Source organism: Hipposideros armiger, unplaced genomic scaffold (assembly GCF_001890085.2).
Source record: "Hipposideros armiger isolate ML-2016 unplaced genomic scaffold, ASM189008v1 scaffold_79, whole genome shotgun sequence".
NCBI classification, from domain to species: Eukaryota; Metazoa; Chordata; class Mammalia; order Chiroptera; family Hipposideridae; genus Hipposideros; species Hipposideros armiger.
Window position 1 is genome coordinate 1815527 of NW_017731429.1, and position 26071 is coordinate 1841597.

A 26071-nucleotide genomic window follows, 5' to 3' on the forward strand; every position below is an offset into this window, starting at 1 on the left:
TTTATCTTACAAACATTGTTAGAATAAAGTTTCATTCTAAACAAAGCAGTGCCTTTCACCAGCTCAAAAGTCCAGCTCAGGAGATGGATATGAATAGAACCTATTCTCATACAGTATGATTAGTGCTCTGAGACAAGAATTGGCAAAGGTTTTCTGTTAAGGGCTGGATAGTAAATATTTTAAGCTCTGTGGGCCATAGAATCTCTGTTGCAACTCCCAAACTCCATTGTTGTAGCACAAAAGCGGTCATAAATGAGATGTAAATAATAAAAATGTCTGTGTTCCAGTAAAATTTTATTTGTTGCCATTGAAATTTAATATTATATTCACATGGCATAAAATATTATGCTTCTTTTGGTTTTTTTTTCAACCACTTAAAGATATAAAACTATTCTTAACTCATGAATCCACAAAAACAGGCAGCAGGCTGTAGGCAGTGGTTTGCTGACCCTTCCCTTGTCTTAGATGAACAGAAGTTCCAAATGATATTCCCCCATCCATGAACGTGATCTAATTGTCGATCAGATTCTTTTACCAAGAATAGAAGAGTATATGCTTGTCAGTGTCATTCTGAAAAAGCAAGGCCATGGATGTGGATGTTATTCACAAAGAACTGTAAAAATAAGATAAGAGGAGGCCTGAAAGCCCCTAGTTCATCCCCACCCCACCTCCATTTCCAGTTAACCTCCAAATGCCTCTGTAATCTTGAGCCAACTTTAATTTATTTACTTTTCACATTACAGAGACTCTCAAGTTTTTACAGTTCAAAATATAGAGTTTTCTGCAGAACAGCTGGCCCTTTCCAAGGTTTCTACATAGCCATATTTAGAGGAAGTCAGATGGCTCTACGGGGCTCAGTCCCTATAGGATTTAGGTAATTTTCTGGCAGCATTAGGGTGTCCTGCAGGTGGCCTTGGGAAAAACTGACAACCTGCCCCTAATAGATGTGAGCATATGGGCAGTGTCTTATTAATCTTTGTATACTTAGAAATTCAGGGCAGAGTTTGGCACTTCCGAGTCTCTAGGCTTTGTCATGGGCAGTTTTCCTGATGAAAAAGCATGTGCTCTTTCACCTTATAGGAGAATTCTTTGGGTCTTAATTTCCTCACCTGTAAAATGGATATAATTATATCACCTACAACACAAGTTTTTATGAGATCATATGTGTGACAGAACTCTGTAAACTGTCAAATATATGAATGATCTTACAACCTTCCACCACTTGCTTCCATCCCTACACTCCAAAAGGCCACTTTATCTTCCTGTGCCTCATTTTCCTTATCTCAAAAGCCAGAAGGGTGAATTCAATGCTTCTAAGTACTGTTCCCATTCTACCACTCTGGTCCTGTGCTTTGTTAGGAAAGAAGTTTTTCATTATATGGAGAATAAATAATTTTGCATTATGATTGAAGGTGAAGGGCAGAAACAAAGAGGTCAGACATAGAAAATAACAACGAAAGAGAAGAAGGGGATCTTGGCCCTAGACAGGGAATCATACCAGTGCCCTTCTCATTCAGTGTCCAGGATAAAATGCCTGCTTCCTTAAAAAGCAAAAAAGCCATGTTCTAGTCTAGATTTGCTTTCCATCATGAGTTTGAGAATCTCATCAACCTTTCTCATCAGAATCAATCAATGCTTAGAAATGTTGATGAGACCATCCATCCAGCAACTTTTAACAAGGGGCTCACTGCCCAGACACTTCAATGTGGAATACACATTACTATGTCATGCTTTATTTAAACCTCTGCTGGGAGTAATGTTTTCCACGAAGCCAACTAAATCATGTCCCATAATGCCAGGGCCCTGCACAGAATTTTCCCTTCTTCCTCTCATTTTCCACTTTCATAAAGAAGGGGTATGTGAGACCACTGACCAGTAGGTGAAATGCCATCTTCCTCTCTGAGGAAAGTGACCTTGTTTTGAAGGAGCCAGTGTGGGATAGGAGTGGGCACAGGGCTGATCTGGCAATGGAGGGGCAAGTGAGGCAAGCAGGGAGATTAGACAAACCTGTTTCTCTCCCTCCTCCACACTCCTGGCTTGAGATGTTTAAGGAGGGGCCATGGGGATCCAAGTCCAGGACCCATTCCATGGCTCTAAAAGTGGTTTCTACAAAGGAAAATGAATCTTGGTAGAGCTACCTGATGTACTAGACATCTCTGGTGTCTAAGAGATGGGCATAGGTTTCTAACATCAGGCAAATTGGAAGCCCTGTGAATTCTTTTGTGACCTACATATGATCAGCCCACACAGGGAAACTGATTTACAAAAGAATTTGCTGTACAGTAAGTAGATCACAGTTTTCCATAACTACAGGGGCTTAAGAAACACTTTTCAAGACATCTGGCTATTCAGTACATATTATCAAAAACTAGACATGTCTCAACTAAATATCTTGTGTTAGCCTTAATTATCTCTGAAATGAAAAACTTATGGTCCTTTGAGTATAGCCAAACTTTCCCATACCTGTGCATTTACTTGAACTATTCCCTCTACCCTAAGGACCCTTTCCTATCAAACATTCTTCCTACCACGGAACACTGCTGGTCCAAATCTTACCAGGGATCAAGTCCCATTTCAAGTATTGACTTCTTTTTTTTTTTTAAAGATTTTATTGGGGAATTGGGGGAGGGGAACAGTGCTGGGAAATCGGGTAAGGGGAACAGAGAAGTTGCGGTCCTTTTGTTCTTCAGTCTAGTTGTGGAGGACCTCGTTTCACTGGCCCATGTTGGTATTATCATTGCGCTCTTCCTGGCTGAGGCAGTTGCTCGCCGGCCATTGGACAACCGCTCACAGAGGCTCATGGCAGCTCACAGTGGCTCATGAAAGTGTACACCAGCTGCCGGCCAGCCCCATTGCAGCTGATGCCATCACCGGCGACTCCGGCAGCCTAGCTCCAGGTTGAGCTGTTGTTCACCATCTTAGCTGTAGAAGGCACAGCATCACTGGCCCTCATGTGGGATCCGAATCGGGGCCCTGTTGCTCAGAGCTGGTGTCTCAAGCCAACTCTTAACCAACATGCCACTCGGCCGACCCAAGTATTGACTTCTTTATAAAGAATTCTCTAATTTTTTTGGCTCTTATTATAGTTACTTTCTTATGAGTTTGTGTTGTGCTTTCCCAATGAGAGTATTTATTCCTAAAGGCCTCAACCTTATCTTTATATTTCCTCATGCTCAGAATGATGCCAGATTCAGGTCCTTAAACAAAATAGGCATTTAAAAAAAATCTGTTGATGATTTGTTCAACCAGAACACAATACCCAAGATCCTCACCTACAGATGGAATGTCTGCACTACTTGAAGTCTGAACCACAAATAAATTGTTAAAGATTTCAACTCAAAACAAACAAACTTCTAGAAAATTTCCTGAGTTTTGCACCTTCTGCATATTTATCCAAACAGTTGAAAGATTGAATTCAAGTTCTGAAAATAAGCCTGAGGCACGGCAAGGTCTTCAGTCATCAAGAAAGATTCAATTATATTCAGAGTATGTGGTTTCTAAAAGAGGAGCATGCACTAATATTTTGAAAAGGCTTTCAACAAGAGCAATTGAACTAAAATGTTTTCCTGAATAAATAATACTTATACAGAAAATGAAGCCATCACATGCCTTATCCTAATCCTAGTTCATGAACTCTTTGCTGTAATTCCTTATCTCCCCAAATAATTAAGAAGGAAGGAGATGTGAAATGCAAGATGGAATGTGTTATGGACTGAATATTTGTGTCTTCCCCAAATTCATATGTCGAAATGCTAACCCCCAATGTGATGTTATTGAGGTGGGGCCTGTTATGGAGGTGATTAGGTAATGAGGGCAGAGCCCTCATAAATGGGATTAGTGCCCTTATAAGAAGAAGTCAACCACTCCTCCTGTTAATGTCATGATAATGAGAAAAAACATATGCAGAAGAAATCAACAATAATTAAAGGAAGAGGAGCACATGGTTTATCTGGGGAAAGAGGTTGGAGAAGGAAGTTTGTACAGTGAACAAAGGATGAGATCACAAGAGACTTGACTTAGGTTGTAAATAATACAGTATAAAATAAAATCTCAAGCCTGTGAGTTTAAGACCTCATTGGGAGGGGTGTTGGGAACACCGGATATTCACATGTGAAAGAATGGGATTGGACCTTTATCTTACACCACACAAATCAACTCAAAATGAATTAATGACTTAAATGTAAGACCTGAAACCATAAAACTCCTAGAAGAAAACAGAGTGTAAAAGCTCCCTGACATGGGTCTTGGCAATGTTTTGGGGTTTTTTTGTTTTTTGCTTTTTTTTCTCTGCCGGACCTTGTTGTTGTTTTTTAATGTGACACCAAAAGCACAGATAAAAAAAAATAAATAAATAAACAAGTGGTATTACATCAAACTAAAAGGCTTCTGTATAGCAAGGGAAAAATCAACAAAATGAAAAGGCAACCTATGGAATGGGAGAAAATATTTGTAAGCCATCTATCTGATAAGAGGTTGTTAACCAAAATATATAAGGCATGTCTACCATTCAATAGCAAGAAACCAAATCACTTGGTTAAAATAAATGGGCAAAGAAACAGAATAGACATTTTTCTACAGAAGATAAACAAATGACCAACAGATACATGAAAAGTTGTTCAACATCACTAATCATCAGGGAAATGCAAATCAAAACCAGAATGGGATACCGCTTCATACCTGTTAGAATGGCTATTATCAAAAAAGCTAAAGATAACAAATGTTGGTGAGGATGTGGTGAAAAGGAGCCCTGGTGCACAGTTGGTGGGAATGTAAATTAGTTAGTACATAAATTAGCCTTATGGAAAGCCATAAAGGAGTTCCCCCCAAAATTAAAACTAGCTTAAATGATCCAGCAAACCTACTTCTGGGTATTTACCTTCATTTCCATGTACACTGCAGCATTATTCATAATAGCCAGAATATGGAAGCAACCTAAATTTCCCTTGGCAGATGAAGTGATAAAGCATAGGTGATATATACATACAATGGAATATTATTCAGCCTCAAAAAAGAAGGAAATCCTTATGAAAAAGGAGCAGCTACTTTTATATGCTAAAGTATTTAGTATCTTTCTGGGAAACTGTATTTAGGTATAAAATTTAGGTCATATTATTTTTCAAAAAGGTATACTTTAATAGTCTTACAATTTATATGCAGTTTGTGACCAGAATTTGAAAGTTTTTTGTTAGTGTCATATCAAAGATCTTTTAAATGATACCACTACAGGCTGTGTCATTTCAAGTTCATTCTGCACAGCTAAAGAATAACAAAGGGTGACAATTAGCACAATAGTGGTATCTTCACGTTTACTGTATTTAACTAGAACCTAACACATGTTGAAAACATATCTTCTCACCCAGTTTATCTATTAAGTTCAAATTACATACTTATAAAAAAAATTATATTGGGAACTTGAAAGAAGAAACAGAACACAATAGGCCAAGAGCTAGATAACTAGTCCTTTTTCTGCCATCTGCACACCAGAAAGCAGGTTCCCACCAGACACCAGATCTGCTAGTGCCTTGATTTTGAACTTCTTAGCCTCCAGAACTGTGAGAGTAAATTCCTGTTGTTCAAGCTACCCAGTCTATGGTATTCTGTTATATAGCAGCCCAAATAGGCTAAGACAGAATGTTTGTATTTACTGTGGCCATGTAGCTTTATAGACACATTCTCAATCTAATCAGCAACACTATGAAGAAGGTATTATATATACCTGCACTTACAGATGATAAAACTGAGGCTGAGGAGAGGTTAAGCAAATGTTCCAAGGTCACAAAGCTGAAAGTACACCTAGAGTCAAACCCAGGTTTCATTGGTTTCAAAGTTTATACTTTTTTCACTATGCAGTGCTGCCTCCTTGCAGTGTTTTCATAGCACAGATGAGAAAAATGGGTTGAGATAAAAATTTTTATGGAAATGCACTGTGGTGTAATGAAACAAAACAAAACACTGGACCAGGTGATAGAAGATGTGATTAACACTCTGCCACGAACCACCGAGCTATGTGACCTCAGCCAAGTCACTATGTTAAAATCATAAACTCAGACTGTAAATGCTGAAAAATGCATCTTGAAGATCACTTATCTCTACCCAATCTCTTCCCCATGCAAGAGAGGAATTTGAGGCCCAGATGAAGTCACCTGCCTATAGTTACATAAGAGCAGAAATCAGGTTTATCAAACCCATCTAGGGCTCCTTCCCATGGGTCGTGTCTCTCCTCCTTGGGCCTTGGTCTCCTCGTTTATAAAGCAAACCTCCAAGACTTAGGGCATCTTAGTCAGTTCAAGCATTAAAACAGAATATCACAGACTGACTGGGTGGCTCGAATAACAAACATTTATTTCTCACAGTTCTGGAGGCTAGAAGTCTAAGCTCCAGGCCCCGGCAGATCTGGTGTCTGGTGATGGAACTCTTCCTGGTTGCAGATAGCTCTTTTCCCCTTGTATCCTCACATGGCTGAGAGAAAGAGAAAGATCACCTCTCTGTGTTTCTTTTTATAAGGTCATTAATTCCATTCACGAGGGCTTCACCCTCATGACCTAATTATCTTCCATAGGCCTCAATTCCTAATGCCATCATATCGAGCATTAGATTTTAATATGTGAATTTTACAGAAACACAAACATTTAGCATAACATGTGTGCTCCACTTAGATTGTGGTATGCAAATATAGAAGATTTTATTATGATTTCTTAGTGCATAACTGAAAAAAAGGAGGTCTTAGAGATACTATGAGAGAAACACCATACAACCTCTGAGCCTACGTGTGTGGGGTAGGTGTGTGGTGTGTGTGAGGTGTGGGGGGTGTGTGTGTGAGAGAGAGAGAGAGACAGAGACAGAGAGAGAGAGAGACAGAGAGACATAGAGACAGAGAGAGAGACAGAGGAAGAGAGAATGTGTCCTAGAGAGAAACCTCTCCTTAGAGTTGTCTCAGGTCCCAATAATATATCTAAGGGAGTTTCTGTTCCTTATAACAACGACAAAAGAACTAACTATAAAATAAAACAAAATACCTTTATCTAAAAGAAGCATCAAATGATACTCTGGTAATAGTGCATACAGGTAGAAATAGTCAAATGCTAGTATTTTGAAAAAAGTTACATCACACACACAAACACACACACACACACACACACACACACACACACACACACACACAAGCATTTATTCCCTGCATCTCTCCTCAGACTTTCTATCTCACTCCTCCACCAAAATAACTATTATTAATGTAAAAAGGCTAAACACTGCCAGCGTGTGAGGTTTGGCTCTGTGAGGCAACGGTGGAACATGTATAAGGCTTTACCTTATTAATATAAAAGGGCTAAAAATGGCCTTCTTTTACATTACATTTGGCTCAGTGAGGTGATGGTGGAACTGCCTTCCTTTCCTCCTTACTGCATTTAGCACATGTGTGCTTCCTGCAGGTATATTTTTTGGCCTGGATCGTCAGGGCAGTGTTTTTTTTAGCAACTGATAGGATTTTATTGAAATACCTCTCTGCTTAGAGGGAGAAGACTTGCCTATGTCACCTGAGAAGTTAATATATTATGCCACAATGGAGCACAGCTACAAGGATATGAACAGCATTTTCCAAAATGTTTTCCTTGGAATCCAAACCCTATGAGATGCTATGTGACAAAAAGTTCTAAGGTCAGATAAGCTTGGGAAACGCTGCCTTCTGTATCACCTCTTAGAGAGTCGTTACTGCACACGAACATGTTAAAAGTCTTCTCTGCTCGCGCCTCCTCTGTACCAGATGTCTAAATTTGAAGTGCCTCAAGGCTTGGCTTCAGTCCTTCACTCGTGTCTACACTCTCCCTAGGTGATCTTATCCAGTTCCATGACTTTCAATGCCATCTGTATGCTAATGATTTGCCCATTTATATCTCAAACATTTCTCCTAAGCTCCAGGCTTGTAGATATATAAGACCCATCCACTTGATAGCACCTCTTACCTGTGCTATAGGTATCTGAAATTTAATGTGGTTACAACAATTTCTTGATTTCCCTCACCCCTGGAAGCCTTTGCTTCCCTAGTCTTTCCCAGCTCAGTCAATAATACCACCATGTAATTAATTGCCCAAGCTCACAAGCTGGAAGACATCATTGTCTTCTCTCTGGTCCCTATTTCCCACATTAACCGATCGGGGAGCCATGTTGTGTCTATTCCTCAAAACCGTGCTGATGCCATCCGCATCCCTTTATTGCATTGAGAACCCCGTCATCATCTCTCAGATGAACTACTGCAAGAGCTTCCTAATGGTTTCCACTTGTGATCTTGGCCTCTCAATTCTATTCTCTACACAACAGCCAAAGAGATTTTGTTTTCTTCAAATTGTAAATTAGATTGTGCCAAGGCTTAAAATCCTTCAAATTGCTTTCCACTGCACCAATAATCAAATCTGACATCTCCCCATGGTCTCTAAGATCATACCTCCTCACATGCACTTTCCCTCTCAGCTTCTCAGTTTTTTCCAGTCACTTCAACATCCCAAGCTTTTTCCTGCCAGGTCTGTGGACTCACTGTTCTCTCTGCCAGTTGGGTTTCCCCACTTTCAGTTTTCCCCTATGCCATCACCCCTTAAGGTCTTCACAGTCCTGACCATTATTTGAAATCTTGTTTGTTTGCTTGTTCACTTTTTCTTGGAGAATCTCACCTAAAAGGTGAATTCTATGAAGGCAGGGCAGGGATCTGATCTGTCCTGTTTACTCTTCACCAGGGCTTTCTCAGTACCTAGAGCAGTGCCTGGCATATAATAGGTGCTCAATAAATATTTGTTGACTGCATAAAAAGATTTCAGAAATTATGCAGTGAAGAAAACTGTGAAACTGAATTTAACCTTCTTCAAATTTATTTGATCCCAGAACCCTGCCTGCCACTGTAAAAAATATTCATTATCCCAGGGATCACTTCCTATAATATACTTTGGTTTATGCTGCTATAACATCAGTATTGAGAAGAGCTAATGTTTGAAACCCAATGGATCTTCAGTATCAAAACTTGGAAATCTCCTGTAAGCAAGCGTTTTGGCGGGTCTTTGGAATCCAGGATAAAATTTTATTGGGAGAATCATAGTTTTAAAAGGAAGTTATTGGCTTTTTTTTTCTTTGAGATATAGGTTCAAAAAAATCAAGGTAACAGCTCAATATTACAAGGCTCAGGGATAGATGAGGTGTTGGAGGTGGGAGAGAAGCTGTCCAGACAGGATATAACAAAATTAAGGGATGTGGTTAGCTAAGAGTGAATGAGACTGAGGCCAGTAAACCTTTCTGACTTCTAGTGGAATTTTTAGAAACAGAAACCTGCAGTTGGAAACTTGGCTATTTTTATACTGTGTATGTTTTCTGTAATTATTTCTTTTCTGTTTTCCCTCATGTTTAGTAAAGCTGTTCTTGAAAATACCAGCCTGTCTCAGTTATGCCAAGGGAAAACATTTTTGTCCATGCTGAAATTTTTAAAGAGGAACCACACAGCCTTCGGCAAGGCGTGAAAAGGTGATGTGGTGACAGAGAGAATCTGGAAAACAGAAACCCAAAAGAAAGAGGAAAGTCAAGCCACAGACTCAGAGGATGTTGTTTGTCCCTTTCCAGCATGGAGACACTCTTTTAAGAGTGTGACCTGGTTCATCTCTGAGTTGTTTAAACTTTGGAGGGCTTTGTGTTGAGTTCTAATTAGACAAAGCTAATTCTTTTTTTTTTTTTTTAATTGGGGAATTGGGGAGGGGGACCAGCCAAGTTGTTGTTCTTCAATCTTTGTTGTGGAGGGCGCCAGTCGCCATCTGGCTGCCTGTCGGCAGCTCGTGGCCTCTAAGTTCAAGATGCTGTGTTACAATCTTAGTTACGGGTGGGTGTAGCCACCATCCCATGCGGGAGTCGAACCAGCAGCCTTGTTGTTAAGAGTGCACGCTATATCCACTGAGCTACCTGGGCGGCAGCTCAGCTCAAGGTGCTGAGTTCAGTCTTAGTTGCGGGCAGGCGTAGCCCACCATGGGACAGGCAGTGTTGTTGTTAGGAGCACATGCTCTCACCAGCTGAGACATCGTGCCACGTGTTGGCAGCTCAGTGGCAGCTCAGCTTGGGCACAGCAACACTGGCCCATGTAGGGATCGAACCAGCAGCCCTGTTGCTCAGAGCTTGCGCTCTTAAGCTAACTTTTAACCAACTGAGCCACTTGGCTGGCCCAAAAGCTAATTTTTTTACAAAGTCATACATATGTAATATTAAGCTATGAAAGACAGTTAATAAGGGAATTGTGTAGCTGCATGAAAAGCCCTAGATGAAATTAGATGAGGAGAATGTGAGGAAGTCTTCTGTGATTTGAAATGTCCACAAACAAAATGTGAGAAGTAACACAGTGCTGAGTGTAGGCCTTAGTGTTTCTCAATTCATGACTGCACTAAGATTGGCAGCAGGATTTTATCTTTGGGGCAGGCTCTTCCTTTATCCTTAGAGAGACCAATGGGGGAGCACTTTTAGTTATAAAGATGGCTGAAACTCAGGGGAATAACCTAGATGTGAAAGCTTAAGATTAGGGGAGTTGGGTATTGTTTTTAGTAAGATAAAGGGCTGGCTCTGTGGCAGGTAGGTTGGAATTCTGAAGGGATACTTATGGTTTTTTTTTTGTGATGTTTCTTTATTAGGTAGGACCTGGTATTAGGGAGTATATTAGTCATGGTTCTCCAGAGAAACAGAACCAATTGTGTGTGTGTGTGTGTGTGCGCGTGCGTGTATGCTGCAGAGTCAATGTTCCAGTTGGAGTCTTAAAGCTGGAAGCTGTTGTAGAAACAGGAACAGCTGAGGTTCCTGTTTTGAAGGCTCTCAGGCCAGAGAATTCTCTTACTCAGGGGAGGATTAATTAGCCTTATGCTCCATGCAAGCCTTCAGCTGATTGGCTGAGGCCCACCCACATTATGAAGAGGAATCTGCACTACTCAGTCTACTTATTTAAATGTTAATCTCATCCCAAAACACCTTCGCAGAAACATACAGAATAATGTTTGACCAAATATTTGGGTATCCTGGGGCCCAGTAAAGTCGACACACATAATTAACCATCATAGGGAGTGAAAGATGTGCATAAACTAGAATTCCATGCAGGATGATGAGCAGGACCCAGAAACATGGTAGCAGATTGGACATAAGGAGGGAGAGAATCAGACCCTGTACCAGGCATAGCCAGTGTATTCCATGACAATGACATCTGAGAGTCAGTTTACGTTTTTCCTTTCTAGGCTGTATCTTCCGTGTGTTAACTTTAAGCCTTAAGTATTATGGGTTGAATTGTGTACCCCTAAAAAAGATAAGTTGAGTCCTAACATGTAAGTACTTCAGAATGTCACCTTATTTGGCTATAGAGTCTTTAAAGAGGTAATAAAGTTAAAATGAAATCATTAGGGTGGGCCTAATCCAATATGATTGGTGTCCTTATAAGAAGGGCAATTTGCACCCAGAGACATGCATAAAGAGGAGACAATGTTGAGACACATGAAGAATACAGCCATCTATAAGTTAAGGAGAAAGACCTGGAAGAGATCCTTCCCTCACAGCTCTCAGAAAGAACAACCCTGCCGACACCTTGTTTTCAGATTTCTAGCTTCCAGAACTTTCAGACAACAAATTTTTGTTGTTTGAGCCACTCAGTTTGTGCTACTTTGTTATGGCAGCCCTAAGTAACTAACACACTTAGTAAAGTATACTACACATAATCACCATGTTAGCTATACTTGGAAGAATGAGGAAAGGAGTTGATGCACAGAGTACGAAGCTCCAGGGGTTGGGGGAGCAGCAGCATGAGATGGCAGCGGCGACTGGGGAAGAAGCCTGGAGCGGTGAGCAGGGGTCTAAGGAGACTCTCAAACGAGGTACTGAGGATGATAGTACTTTGTATACAAAAAATACTATAAATAAGGGTAGACATCATTATGACTGTTGACAATATCATCACCAAAAAAATGTACTGGCTGGCTGCCTACCGGAAAAACTACACACAACTAGTTCATAAAGGTCCTTCCCACATCCGATCAGCTAAGAAGCATTAACGGAGTTTATATTAACTTCTAAAATGTTAAAAATTAAAAGGTTTATATTAACATTGATAATGTTGCAAAGTAAAGGGTGTATATTAACTTTGACAATGTTAAAAATTAAAGAGATAATCTTTGACTGCATCTACTTAACAACTGAGGCACAAACATCTTGATGGAGGAAGTACGGGAGCTACAGCAAATAAGCACCGTGCTTTACAAATGCATCTCTTTGAATGCTGCCCCACGAGCATGTTAGCACATTATTTTTTGAGGTACCCCTTCCACTGAAGGGGTTGCCCTAGACATAGATAAGGAGCACCAGAAGGTCATATGAGTGGGGAAAGGGAGGGAGGGAGGGAGGGAGGGAGAGACGGAGGGAGGGAAAGACATAGGACCTTTTCTTACTCCAGAGCCAAGCTCCAAGCCATCTGAAATAACCAGATTTGGCTTCAGGTAATGCTGGGTATGTCTAAAGTAGATCTTTGGGATATTTGACAAACATTGTGGTTACATTATTAATTTGGGAGAAAGATGTTATTTAACAGTAATCCGCAAAAATGGATGCTTCTTTAGTGTCCTCATTTCATGGTTTACTTCTAAAATCTTTGAAGTAGCATCTAATTTCAGAAAATGGAATGAAGTTTCCTCGGAGTTCTAAGGACTAGGTAGAAGGGAAAGAAATCTGACAACAGTATTTTGACATCCTTAACAGTAGTAATACTAATATATAACAACAGTGCTTCCTTTATTCTAACAATTTCCATTTTAAAGAATTGCTGTTGGGCCGGCCAAGTGGCACGATGGTTAAGAACTGGCTTGGGACGCCAGAGGGCCTCGGTTCGGATCCCACATATGAGGGCCAGTGACACTGCCCTCCACAGCTAAGATGCTGAACAACAGCTCAACCTGGAGCTGGGCTGCCGTGAGTCACCGGCGACAGCGTAGGCTGCAGCCCCTGTGGCAGTGGGTTGCCATGGGCTACCGTGTGTAGCCAGCAGCCAGCATGAGTGGCCAGTAGCCGCAGTGAGTGGCTGTCCAGAAGCCGGCGACTGATCTGCCTCGCCCGGGAAGAGCTTAATGATGGTGCCATCTTGGGCCAGTGAAGCAACGTCCTCCACAACTAGACTGAAGAACAAAAGGACAGCAACTTGTCTGTTCCTCTTCCCCCAATTCCCCAATAAAAATCTTAAAAAAAAAAAGAAAGAATTGCTGTTATTCATTTTCCTTGCTTAGCTCCTTATTAATTATAATTTTTAGGGCTATGTGCATTACCTGAATTCTATTAAATACCAAATGATCCCCACATATCTAAGTTTGGAATTAGTCTCTTAGAACAGATAGAAGTTGCTCTCCCCCAGAAGAGTGATACAGTAAGAATGTCCAGACAGTCAAAATGGAACATTTGATAGATTTTTCCCTGGCCTGTGATGGTCCATATAGAGGCTATACTGTCCTAATGTCTCTACAAATTTTTTGTAAAGGAGTCTCACATCCACTGTACAAAAATGAACAGAAGATCCTAAATGAAATGAATGGCTGGAGCAATGACTTTGGGAAGGTCTGAACCAGCTCTGACGTAATGCCTCTTCCAGGAAACTCCCAGGACTTTCGGGGGTGCTTGTTACTGGTTCTACTGCAAAACATGACAGCCTTGGGTAGACTTAATACAAGTGGACATGATTACGCAGCCCTGTTCCACATCATTAGTGGGAGTGAGTGCCTCCGCCAGAATTCTGCCAGCAACTGTTCCCAGCCAGACATCCATTAGTAAACACTGCAGTCTTAAAATATTGGTCGGCTTCTGTGGCTGGCTTGTCTGCATAAAGGAAATGAGGTCTAGATTTTTTGAAGTATCAACATGGGGAAATGTAGAAATGCTGCTCTCCAAGAGATGATGTTATTTGGGGTATCCAGAATAGGATTTTGGTAAAGTTCTGTTTATATTCTTTTTCTTTTTTAAATTTAAAATGTTCTTAATTGAAGATATAAAAATACTTCTTGTTTTGTGATCATTGTCAATTAAGGAGATAACTCCCTAGTTCTAACTCTGCCTTGGTCTATTGTCACTTGGCTTTCTTCAGAGAAATCAGCATAAATGGAAACATCTTTCTTCAACCTGAGTCGTTGAACATTCCAAGTGGGTACTTGTCACAAGTTGAGATGATTTAGTTGAAATGTGTATTATAAATAATTGTAGTATTTTACACATTCCTAAAAGGAACAATCCTTTAAGTTAGTGTATACTTGACAGTTTTAAAAACATGTCACCTCGTGTTCTCTCCTTTGATCCTTGGCAGCCCTATGAGGTGGAAAGGGAGGCAAATATCTACCTTTTACAAGTGAAAACATAAGCTCAGAGATAATAAGAACTTGGCCAAGGTCAAGTTAGTCTGCTCTCAAGGTCAACCTGAAGGTCATGATGGTATTTCTTTAGTATTCCTTCCTGAAGGAAGAGAAACTGCCGAGTAGGTGGAAGCGTTCCATCTCTGTAACCTGCACACAAGCTCTTTGATCTCATCTCGCTCTGGGATCCCCAGGCTCGCTAGAACCCTGTAGTGATAGTGCCTCTATAACTTGTCTAGAATGAAAAGTGTTGAACCTTAAAAGATTTACTTTCCCCATGCAAGTAGTCAGAAATCACAACCTTTTATCAGAAAGCCAATGTGATAAGAAGTTTTGAGGCTATTTCATAAACAAGTAGTACTTGGTAGGGTTACAAAAATAAACTACATTGCCCTCTCAAATGAGGAACAACAAGTAAGCAAGGATGGTAAATTGCAGAGATCAGCTTAGAAACAATGACACACTTGGTAGGCGTTTGTAAATAATAACATATTGAACTTTCTGAGCCTCCTTCCCTGGAAGAACCTCATGAACCTCCACATGTTCTGTTTTATAGTCATCACAACAGCCCTACTGAGAGTTGCCTACACAGGAATTATCATCCCACTTTACCTGTGGAAACGCTGAGGGTTCAGAGATCAATGGACTGATCCAAGGTCACATGGTGAGTCATCAGGAGAGAATAACCCCAGGCCTACTTTCTCCTTGATGATTTGATTGTCACAACTAAGTGACTTGCCTGAGGTTATCGATGGAAAATATTTGGAGAATGAGAAAATATTTGGAAACATTAATGCATGCTTATCAAATATGCAGGTGACTAGGCCTGACTGCTGGTCCTAGCTCTGCCCCTAACTAACTATGAGATTTGGACAAATTGCTTAACCAGACTGGGCCTCAACATCCTGGGAGTAATGAAACAGTTGAACTAGATAGAGGGTTTTCAAACTTTCTTCTTCTTTTCTAGGGAAAGTCTTAATGTTTTAACATTTATTCAAAGTACATTGTAATGCTATAAATGTAATTGATAAAAGGTGAGCTGCATACAATCTCAACCTCCTGCTTGTCTTTCCCACGTCCTACTGGGTTTCCTGGAATCCAGTTTAAAAACCACAGCATTAGGTACACTGAAAGCTCATTCCTGTTCTAAAATTCAATGTATTATGATGGGAAGCAACTACCTTTTTAACCTGCTAACTGTTCACATCCTCTATAGCACCCTGTGTTATAAAAGAGTCCCAGACTTGGAGTCAGAAGGGCTGGGTGTGAATCCCTGCTGCACCGACCAATTGTCTATGTTACCTTAATCTCGTGGCTTCACCTCTCAAACTCTCTGCTCCCTCATCTATAAAATGAAGACAGTAGCCCTTCCCAGGTAAGAGTACTTTGTAAACTGTAGAAGATTAAATAATGTACAGTGTTATTAGTATTATCTTCTGTGCAAGCACCCTTCTATAGGGAGGTGGCTTGATCCTCAGAATGATACAGAGCACCTACATGGGTTGAGTTGCTTTTTGGCAAGCATGCCTAAGAGTAGAGGTGGCATCTATTATATTTGGGTTCATCTTCTCTGTGACCTGAAAGTCCAAATCAATAGAGAGGGTATGAACTATCAACACAGCAAATAGAAAAACCAAGGAGGCACTGTTGTTCAAAGGGAAGAATTGTCCCCATAATCTGACCTTGATAATAGTGACCCAGCTATATTTCCCCCTCCACACAAAGCCATGACCCAATAATAATTATTGCCATTAATTGACTGATTGCTACATGGTAGGCACTGTTTTTACATGAGTTACCTCATTCAATCTTCATAAGAACCCTTCGCCATAGTATTATCCCTATTTTACAGTAAAAATAACCAATAAAATAGGGTGTTATTCCTATTTTGTAACTCACATTGGTTAAGTGATTTGCACAGATTCATCCAATTGGTAAGTGGCAGAGACTGAACTCTGAATTCAAATCTCTGAACTGCTCAGCTCTGCACCTCCCGGTTGGAAGACATGATTTTCCTTACTTAGCACGAGGGCCCCAAACATCCATCCCTCTTTATTTTTGCAGCACCTTAGTCAGCTCCATCTTTCCATTTTTATTTCTTCCTCCATTCAAAAGTGCTTCATTCATCTTCATAAAACTCAGAGGTGGAAAGCTCCCATTAGTCATTAATGTCTCCCCCCCCCCTTGTCTCCTGCATTTCCTCTATAGCATGTTTTCTGCGTGGGAGTTAGGGAATAGAGCCACATCTCTTCCCTCAGGGAGGTTAGTCCTGTAAGTAATTCATCTCTGTCAGGAAATTTTTCTTCTTACACTTATCCTCCTCTTCAATTTTGCACGTCGTCCATTTCTCTCCATGAGCTGCACACTTCAGCACTTCAGATTACATTGCCTAAGTCTGCCCCCGCTCTCGGCAGTGATGGTGCTGAGCTGCCTCTTCCCCTCATGCTATGGCCAGGGTACCTTTCTTATTAGCACCTGGCAGATGCTTTTCCCAGCTGAGAGAGGTAGAGGTGGGCTGTGGGGCAGTGCTGGGAAAGAAAAGAGGAGGAAGAGGTGTGAGCATGATGCTTGAAAACTGCTGAGTCAGCAAACCTTGGACGCAGCTGGGCTTGGCCACTTCATTTAGGTGTCCCCTTCACTGGCAGCAGAAGCATTTACTGACCAGTAGTAGGCATGATTAGGATGCTGTGCCAGGTCCTAAACTTGGTGTCAGGAATTACAGAAATAAATGGAGGGTATCATCACAAGGAAGACAGTGTGGTACAGTGGACAGCGTGTCAGCTTTTGGATTTGAAAAATCTAGTTTACGTCTTTGCTCTACTTTTTACATAGGTATGTAACTTTGACAAGTCCTTTAGCCCCCTGAGCCGCAGCTTCTTCATTTGGAAAATGAGGAAACAATACCAACGTAAATTGTTTCTGTAAGGAGTATAGACAACGGCCTGGCACATAGCGGGCACTTAAGCAATGAAAGCTCTTATCTTTCAAAGCCCTAATTCTAAACCACTTACCCTAACCACTTCCTCACAACTTTGTATCCTACCTGGAGTCTCTAAGCAACTCTCCTTACCTCTTATTCTTCCATTTTCACTGTGCTGCAATCCAGCCTAGAGCATTCTGATCTTTTGGTTTCACCTTCAGCATCAGCAATTCTACACAGCTTACCACTGCCTAGAAAGCAGAATTCAGATATTAGCTATCAGATCCAAATCAATATTAAATTGGCTTTTCAATTTTTCACTTTGTTATGAAACTCATCGTTGACATGCTGAAATGGGTATTGATATGATTTGCCATCTTTGTTACTCCACATGTATATTGACAATTTCTCAATTCAAGGGTATTCCATGTGACGGATTTTAGCAATAGTATCTTATTAGGCAAACAGAACCCAACTTGAACAAAATATTTCATTAAAACGTTCTTTCCAGGTGCCGGCTGAGTGGTGCGATGGTTAAGAACTGGCTTGGGACACCAGAGGGCCCTGGTTCGGATCCCACATATGAGGGCCAGTGACACTGCCCTCTACAGCTAAGATGCTGAACAACAGCTCAACCTGGAGCTGGGCTGCCATGAGTCGCCGGCGACGGTGTAGGCTGCAGCCCCTGTGGCAGTAGGTTGCCATGGGCTACCGTGTGTAGCCAGTAGCCAGCGTGAGCAGCCAGCAGCCGCAGTGAGCGGCCGTCCAGAAGCAGGCGACTGATCTGCCTCGGCTGGGAAGAGCGCAATGATGGTGCCAACTTGGGCCAGTGAAGCAACATCCTCCACAACTAGCCTGCAGAACAAAACGACAGCAACTTGTCTGTTCCCCTTCCCCCAATTCCCCAGCATTGTTCTCATCCCCCCCCCCAATTCCCCAATAAAAATCTTTAAAAAAAAACCAAAACGTTCTTTCCAAAAGAATGCATGTGTCCATTCTCAGCCAAAAGGAAACTACCTCTCCTTTAGGTGAATGAAATCTACTCAATTAACAAATATTTACTGAGAGTCTACAATGTACAAAAGACCTTGTAGGTGCTGGGATACTCTGGTTGACATGGTAGATGTGGGGTCATTGAAACAAGTCCTACAATAAACAAGTAAACACGTAAATAAAGAAGATTAATTTGGGATAACGATGCTTGCCATGAAGAAAACAAAGTGATATAATAGAGACTAGACAGTTTATTTATTTATGTATTTATATTTACCTTAATTAAAACATCAAAGTAATAGATGCACATGGTTAAAAAAAATCAAATCACAAAATAAATCTAATGAATAAGGAGGGGAGAGGTGGGAAGACTTCTCGGAGGAGTTAATAACCTAGCTGAGACCTGAATTATGAGAAGGAGATAGATATAAGAAGGCCCGGGGGAAAGCCTATCAGGCAGAGGGAACAGCAACCCAAAGGCACTGAGTGCAAAGGAGCTTGGTGTAAAGGTTCATGGGACGGAAGTAAAGGACAATGTGGTTGGGGTGAACTGAACAAAGGGTTGAGAGGTAGGAGTTTGAGATTGCAGAGGGAGGCAGAGGCCCGATCACGTGGGATATTACAGGGTATGGGAAGACTATCGACTATGTTCTAGCCATAGCGGGAGGCCATAGACAAGTTTGAAATAAACATGGAAGAGGTATGGACTGATTCACATTTTTAAAGGATGATTCTATCCTCTGGCTATAGGCTGTTGTATAGAGGTGGAGTATTTCACTGTGGCAAGAGTGAAAATAGTTAGGAGACTTTTACAGTGGTCCAGGTGAATGATGATGGTCACTTGGAGTAGGACAGTAATAGGAATGATGGTGAAATTCAGGATTTATTTCAGAAGGATTTCTAAAATTTGTTGATGAATTGGATTTGGGGAGTGAGATAAAGCAGAAACCAGAATGAGTCCTAGGCTTGGACTTGAACTTGTAGATATATGGTGGTGCCATTTACTGAGATAGGAAAGATTGGAGTTAGAACATGTTTTGGGGATTTGGTTTTTTTAAAAAAATTACTATTAGTTTAGGTGTATAAAGCAATGTAATAGTTAGACATTTTATCACAAAATGATAACCACCCCCAATCTACTACCCCTTTAACATCGTATATAGCTGTTACAATATCATTGACAATTTTTATGTTAAGTATAATAGACTTATGAGACAGCTGTATGGAGATGTCTAAAAGCCAACTTGCTTGGCTATTACAGGATGCTCCCATTCTCCTCTCTCACAATGCACAGCCAACTGGTTGACAAGATTAGAGATCTGCAAGAAAAAGGGGGCAGACACACATGCCTGTCCCAGATGGCTTTGTAATTTGGAGTTTTTCGTAAGAGTTGTTTCAGGGGCCTAAGGTACCCTGATGGGGATTCCTTGGACACCTATACTACATTCTTTTTATTTTTTTTTAAGACATTTCTTTTTTTTTTAAATTTTATTTTATTGGGGAATTAGGGGGAGGGAGCAGCATTGGGAAATTGGGGAAGGGGAATAGACAAGTTGCTGTCCTTTTGTTCTTCATTCTAGTTGTGGAGGATGTCGCTTCACTGGCCCATGTTGGTTTTGTGATCATTGCGCTCTTCCCAGGTGAGGCAGATTGGTCGCTGGCCATTGGACGGCCGCTCATGGCGGCTGCCAGCCACTCACGGTAGCTTACAGCAGCCCATTGCAGCCACACTGCAGCCTACACCATCATCGGTGACTCACAGCAGTCCAGTTACAGGTCGAGCTGTTGTTCACCATCTTAGCTGCAGAGGGCACAGCATCACTGGCCCATGTGGGATCCAAACCGGTGGCCCTGCTGCTCGTGCTCCCAAGCCAACTCTTAACCAATGAGCCACTTGGCCAGCCCCTATGCTACATTCTAAGATGTGCCTTGAATAGCTGTGGTTGGTAGAGGAAATCGTTTTCCAGAACAGAGTTATATTTGGCCAAAAAATATTTGTGACTACATTTTCCACTTGGTACATAGATAGAATATGGCATGGCATGAAGATATAATACAATCTAGTTGAAAAATGTTTCTTAGATAAAGACATACTAAATAGAAAAGGTTTTATTTTTCTTCTGGTTCATAGATTTATAGCTTTTAGAATTGGGAGGATCTCAAGGAACAATGGGTTTACCCCCTGATCTCAGGCATGCAAGGCGTCAAACACCTACAAGAACACACCACTTTTGTAATAGTGTTTTCTGCCTTTGAGAACTGGGCCTTTTCTTCAACATTCTTAACTTTACACATTCAGGTCTTCAAAACCTATTTCCAGCTAAAAAGTTACATGTAAGTGAAATAAATTCAATATACACAAACGTTAAAATGATTTATACTCACTGGGATGCTTCCTCATATGCAAATTGTGCTTTGAAAGTGAAAACTGCCTGCCCAACCCCTCATCCCAGTGTTTAAACATGCCCCCTGGGATATTATTTTGCTTTTCTAACACAAAGTCCTTAGATTAATTTCTAGCCTATCATATCTGCATAAGAAGAATTGGAATCAACATGGGTTCTGATGCTGCTTTATAGCCAGGCCCTTTTGGCCTATCAGGCTCTGTTATAATGGCCTTCCCATTGTACAGACTCATTCTTTTAAATGCCCTATTAAATGCTGATGGGTCTGTTACCTTTTTGGAAGCTCTCGTGAGCTAAGTTTATGGCCAAACTGTGGTCTCCTAAACTGTAAATTCCATCCCACCATACTTGTCTATTTCCAAGATTACTTCCCCTAACTGTGAAGCAGAAATATTATGACACATTGATACAAAGAAACCAAAGAAACAGGATTTTTTTTTTCTTTTTAAGCCAAGGAAGCAGCCACATTCTATAACAAAACTGAAAAATATTCACCACAGTCTGCATTTAGACCAATCCCACAAACTAAAAGGAGCATTAATTTCAATCACAATTTGCTGACATTTTCCACCCTTTCTTGCCGTGGGCTATCTGTCCCATTTCTGCATCAAAGTTCTGAAGGTTTTGTTCACTGGGCCTTTCAAGGTAACCTTAGAGCTTGTGTTCTGCACAAAAACTAGCTCAACTCAGCTTGTGTTCTCTGAAAAAGTTAGCTCAACTCAGGTCGATTGTTTCTTGCTTTTGTACAAGACAACCTGATTCTTACACCTAGGATTGCTTATGAAGAGATTTTGAAGAATCTCCCTTCTCGAAATCATTAATGCAGAACAAAGGTTGGAAGTACAGAAGGTGCATGACCTTTGTCTTAGTTCCTTCAGCCAAAATTAAGAGCTGCACCCACCAGAAAAGGATGAGCTCCTTAGAGTTTAAATTGCCAACTTCAGAGAAATAATACTCCAGATCCCCTCAAGTATCGTGAACCAATTATTCTTTCCTCTAGTTGCTCAACCAAAAGGGTCTCTATACTTCCTAAGAAAATAACATCAACCTGAACACTAATATGGAAAGCAACTATAACTCTTCCCTTCTGTGGCTATCGCTGAAGTGCCTGCCAGCGGCCAAAGTGAAGTTCAACCTCTTTGTGACTTCTGACTGGAGCAAGAACCCTAAAAGGCATTTCAATGCACATTCCCACATTTGCAGGAAGATTATGTTTTCTCCTATTTCCAAGGCGCTGAGACAGAAGTACAATGTTCGATCCATGCCCCTCTGAAAGGATGATAAAGTTTAGGTTGTACGAGGACATGACAAAGGGCAGCAAATTTGCAAAGTAGTCCAGGGTTACAGGAAGAAATATGTCTCTACATTGAACTAACAGTTCATGTGGGCATTCGCCCCAGCAAGGTGGTTATCACTAGACTAAAGCTGAACAAAGACCGCAGGCAGATCCTTGAATGGAATGCCAAATCTTGCCAAATAGGAAAGGCAAATGGCAAATATAAGGAAGAAACAATTGAGAAGATGCAGAAATACAGTAATTTTATATACAGCTTTCATTAAAAACTGTTAAAATGAAAAAAAAGAAAGAAATCAACTATGATCTTCCATCTATCTAATAACCATCTAGTCCGTTAGGTCTTCCCTTGACTTGTACATGATTCTTTTAAAAAATTTTACACTTCCGCTGCAGCATTTTAAGATGGATTTAGCTTTTTAACTTACTATGTGTATTTAATAATCTCTTGAAAAGCTGAAGTGCACTTACTGGAATTCTGTTTCCTTCTTTCCCTCCCCCTTTTTTCCTTTCCTAACATGCAAGAGTTAGCACTGAGCAGAAGAGAATACAGACTGATTAAGCATAGCCTTTGCAGACAGGTAGAGCTGGTTTTGTGATCTTGGTGTATTTATTCAACCTTTCAGAGTCTGATTCCTGGAAATGGTAACACTCTTTATCTTACGGAATGTTGGGAAGACCAAAAGAGATGTGGAAAGCCTTGAGTCCAGTGACTGACAAGCTAAAATTATACATGGTAATGTTTGTATGTTCCAAGTTCCTGTGGTGTATGGGAATTGGATACTATTTGTATAATATATACATACTGCTCTTTCTTGAATTTCCCTGATAATAAGAATTTCTTACGGTGTTGGTTAAAAACACATCTTCCCAGATCTCATCCCAGACCTGATGAATCAGAAACTCCAAGGCTTGGGAGCTAAGAAATTGTATTGTTAATAAACATTCATTGTAAATAATATCACCAGGAAAGTTAGAGAAACACGGATATAGACTACCTATATCTGTTGTGTTCTGTAATTACAAGCAAAATTCAAAATAAAATAACATTGTTTTAATAATTTGATTTTTTAATGTGCGGAGCTTCATTAGTCCCCTAGTTAAATTATACAGTTGAGTGTTTTAACTGAAATTTACACCAAATGTTTAAACTTTTACTCCACCTGTCTTTTTCTCTGTAGGTTCCACAAAACAGTCAAACTTCACTCTCAATAGTAAATAAATGAGACTGGTTTGGACTGTAACTGATTTAGTATCAGCAGAATAAGAACCAAGAATGTTGTAAAGCATTTTGGTAATGTACAGCACTACATAAGTGTTTATTATAATAATTATTAACTGTTACAATTATAATAATGTACACCTACACCTACAATACTTGACTTGTGAGTTAACCAGCTAGCTTATAGCTATCTCCCTATGTGCCATAGAGACAAATCTTGAAATATTATGCATATAAATAGCACAAATATCCTGTTTTGCTTGAACCCAAGTTACTTTTTCTTCTTTCCTTTTTTTTGGTGGGCTTCTAGCAAAACACACATTTTAGGTTATGTTTTGCAATGTGCTTAGATATCTTCGTATTTTTAAGTATTTGGCATCCAGATATACATTTAACATTTCATTCAAAGATGACACTGTGGATGGCAATGATTTTCTCCTACTGTTGTATGTGGCAGAAATCCAGATAAGTGAGAAAATGAGGAGGAAAGGGTGGAATATGGGTTGGATAGATCAATGTTAACAGCAGCAGCTCTTTCTGAAGGGATGACTACTCAACAAGGAACATTTACTGAGCTCCTCCTAGAAGCCAGCTACCATCCTAATTCCTGAACATAGCTACTACGTGCTCTGTTGGTTCACTGACCTCAGTTTTGTTTTGAGCCCTGTGACCAGCTAGAGGCATGGCAATTGTGTGTGACTGGTAGATACTTTTCTATTAAATAGAGCCAGGTTGTTCTTGGTTGCCCTGGGCCACAGCTCCCACACAGTAGGTGATGCTCTGTTTCAGGACTGCCTGTAAGTGTCTGTTTCATGTGCATGCCTATCTCAAATCAACGCAACAAAGGCAACAACAAAAATGCTGATGGTTTATCTTGCTCTCACCCACTGGAGTTAGTTTGAGATTATCATGCTTTTGGGCTGTTAAATCAGGCATCACATACTATGTAGAATCTAGATTATACCATCGTATATTTGTTCATAAGTTACTTTCACATGATTCTTTAGTAGTTTCCTATTAAAATTATATTTTTTATTTATCAAGTACCTTTCCACATTTTTTCTCTATAACATAGTACCTAGGATAAAATTATTCATATGGAAGGCACTCAAATGTTGATTGGAATGAATAAATGGAAATAAACATATTACTTCATTAACAGCACTATAGGATCTCGTTGGTAACCATTTCTCTTCATTTGACATTCAGCAGGTGACACTCATAAAAATTTCTATTTAAAAATTTGACATGTAGTGTTTTTGGAAAATTGGAAACTACCAGCCATAGGAAAGCCTGAACATGGTCCCTAACAATGGAAATTATATTCTCAATGAGTTGGATTAGGGTAATTTTTTTCCTTATTCCAGTAATTAGAAAATATTGAAGTATACATAAGAGTTTGAAATAAAGGATCTTCCTTACTTTTACTTTTATTGTACATATATTCTATATAACTGTCATGCATTTGTTTACATTTTCCTTGGAGTTATTTTTTCTTTCTCTTTGTTTACATCTTGGTCTGTAGTCTTCCCAACTTGCTTTTATGCATCTACACATTTTTTTTCATAAAAATCTGAGTGTACAATTATATTGCATTGTGACTGACTATAAGCATGATATCTCTTTTTATAAAGATGCTGATTTTTAATTGAATGGGTGGCTGATGAGGGAGGGTAAGGGGTGGAGATGGTGGGGGGGCAATGTTTACAGAGAGACAACATCTGATCAGGAACATGAAATTTTTCTTCAATTTCATAAATAAGATGTCTCTGCTTTCTATTTTGATTTAAAACTATTCTAGGGTATAGATCATATCTTTTACATCAGTGTTTCTCAGACTTTAGAATACCTCATAATTATCTGAGAAGTTTGTTTAAAAAAAACAGAAAACTCCTAACCTGATTCTCAGAGATTCTGATTTGTTAGGTAACCAGTCATTTGTCAGTTTTGACTAACCAGCATTTAACCCTGCTTCCCATTTTCATCCTAATTTCCCTTTAGAGGAATCTACATTTGTGTTGAGTGTTAGAAAAAGTCACTTGGGCCTGGGCCTGAGGACCCATTATTATTATTAATTTATTTTACTTAAAGTTTATTAGGGTGACAATGGTTAGTAAAGTTACATAGGTTTCAGGTGTACAATTCTGTAATACATTATCTATATATTTGAGGGCTCTTTTTTCTGAACTTTCCATTTACAGCAGTGATGCAAGAATGAAGTTAGAACTGAGAATTGCTCCAGTGTCAGCATATAGATCACATGGCTCCTACACTCTGATTTTTGTTATGGTTCCTCTAAAGCTTCCTTGTTTCTAATTTCTGGTCAGTTCTGTGAACCCAATATCCTTCTAATCAGTTCCTTCTTTGTCTAAGGGAGCCCGAGTTGGCTTCTGTTTCTTGCAAGCAGGGAACTATAACCAATATAGAAGATCTGTATTTAGTGAGGTCTGGGAACTTACATTTCTTAGCAAGTTCCTCAAACTACACTTTGAGAAATACTAGCCTATGTCTTTAGTGTTTTACATAACTCATGGTATTCATGTAGAAGGCTTTGAATAAATGCTTGCCAGATAGATGAATGGATAAACGGATGAGTAGAAGATGGATTCCTTGTCAAGTAGCCTGACCTTAGGTCTACTAATACTAGACTTTTGTCAAGTAAATGTAGGGATATTAGGGATATTGATGCTGTTCCCTAAAGTTTTCTTGAGTGTATCTGCTGGTTTTACTTCCCTGTAGTTAAAAACTATAATTTCTAAAGCAGTTTAGAAAGGCAGGCATTAATAAGAAAGAATTCATGTTAGAATCTTCCAGTAATGAGCTTTTATAGGTGTGACCATAGGTTTGTGTTTGGCTTTTTTTTTT

At 40.0% G+C, this 26071-nt stretch overlaps 1 long non-coding RNA gene and 1 pseudogene across 1 annotated transcript; both read left to right on the forward strand.

Annotated features, from left to right (window-relative positions):
• Window positions 1–14871: 14871 nt before the first annotated feature.
• Window positions 14872–17844, forward strand: LOC109383256 (uncharacterized). The gene is made up of 3 exons (XR_002124145.1): window positions 14872–15036; window positions 15589–15747; window positions 17804–17844. It is a non-coding gene; the product is annotated as an uncharacterized LOC109383256 (long non-coding RNA).
• A 3906-nt stretch (window positions 17845–21750) lies between these two features.
• On the forward strand, window positions 21751–22250 carry LOC109383244 (60S ribosomal protein L26 pseudogene; annotated as a pseudogene).
• The last annotated feature ends 3821 nt before the right edge of the window (window positions 22251–26071 follow it).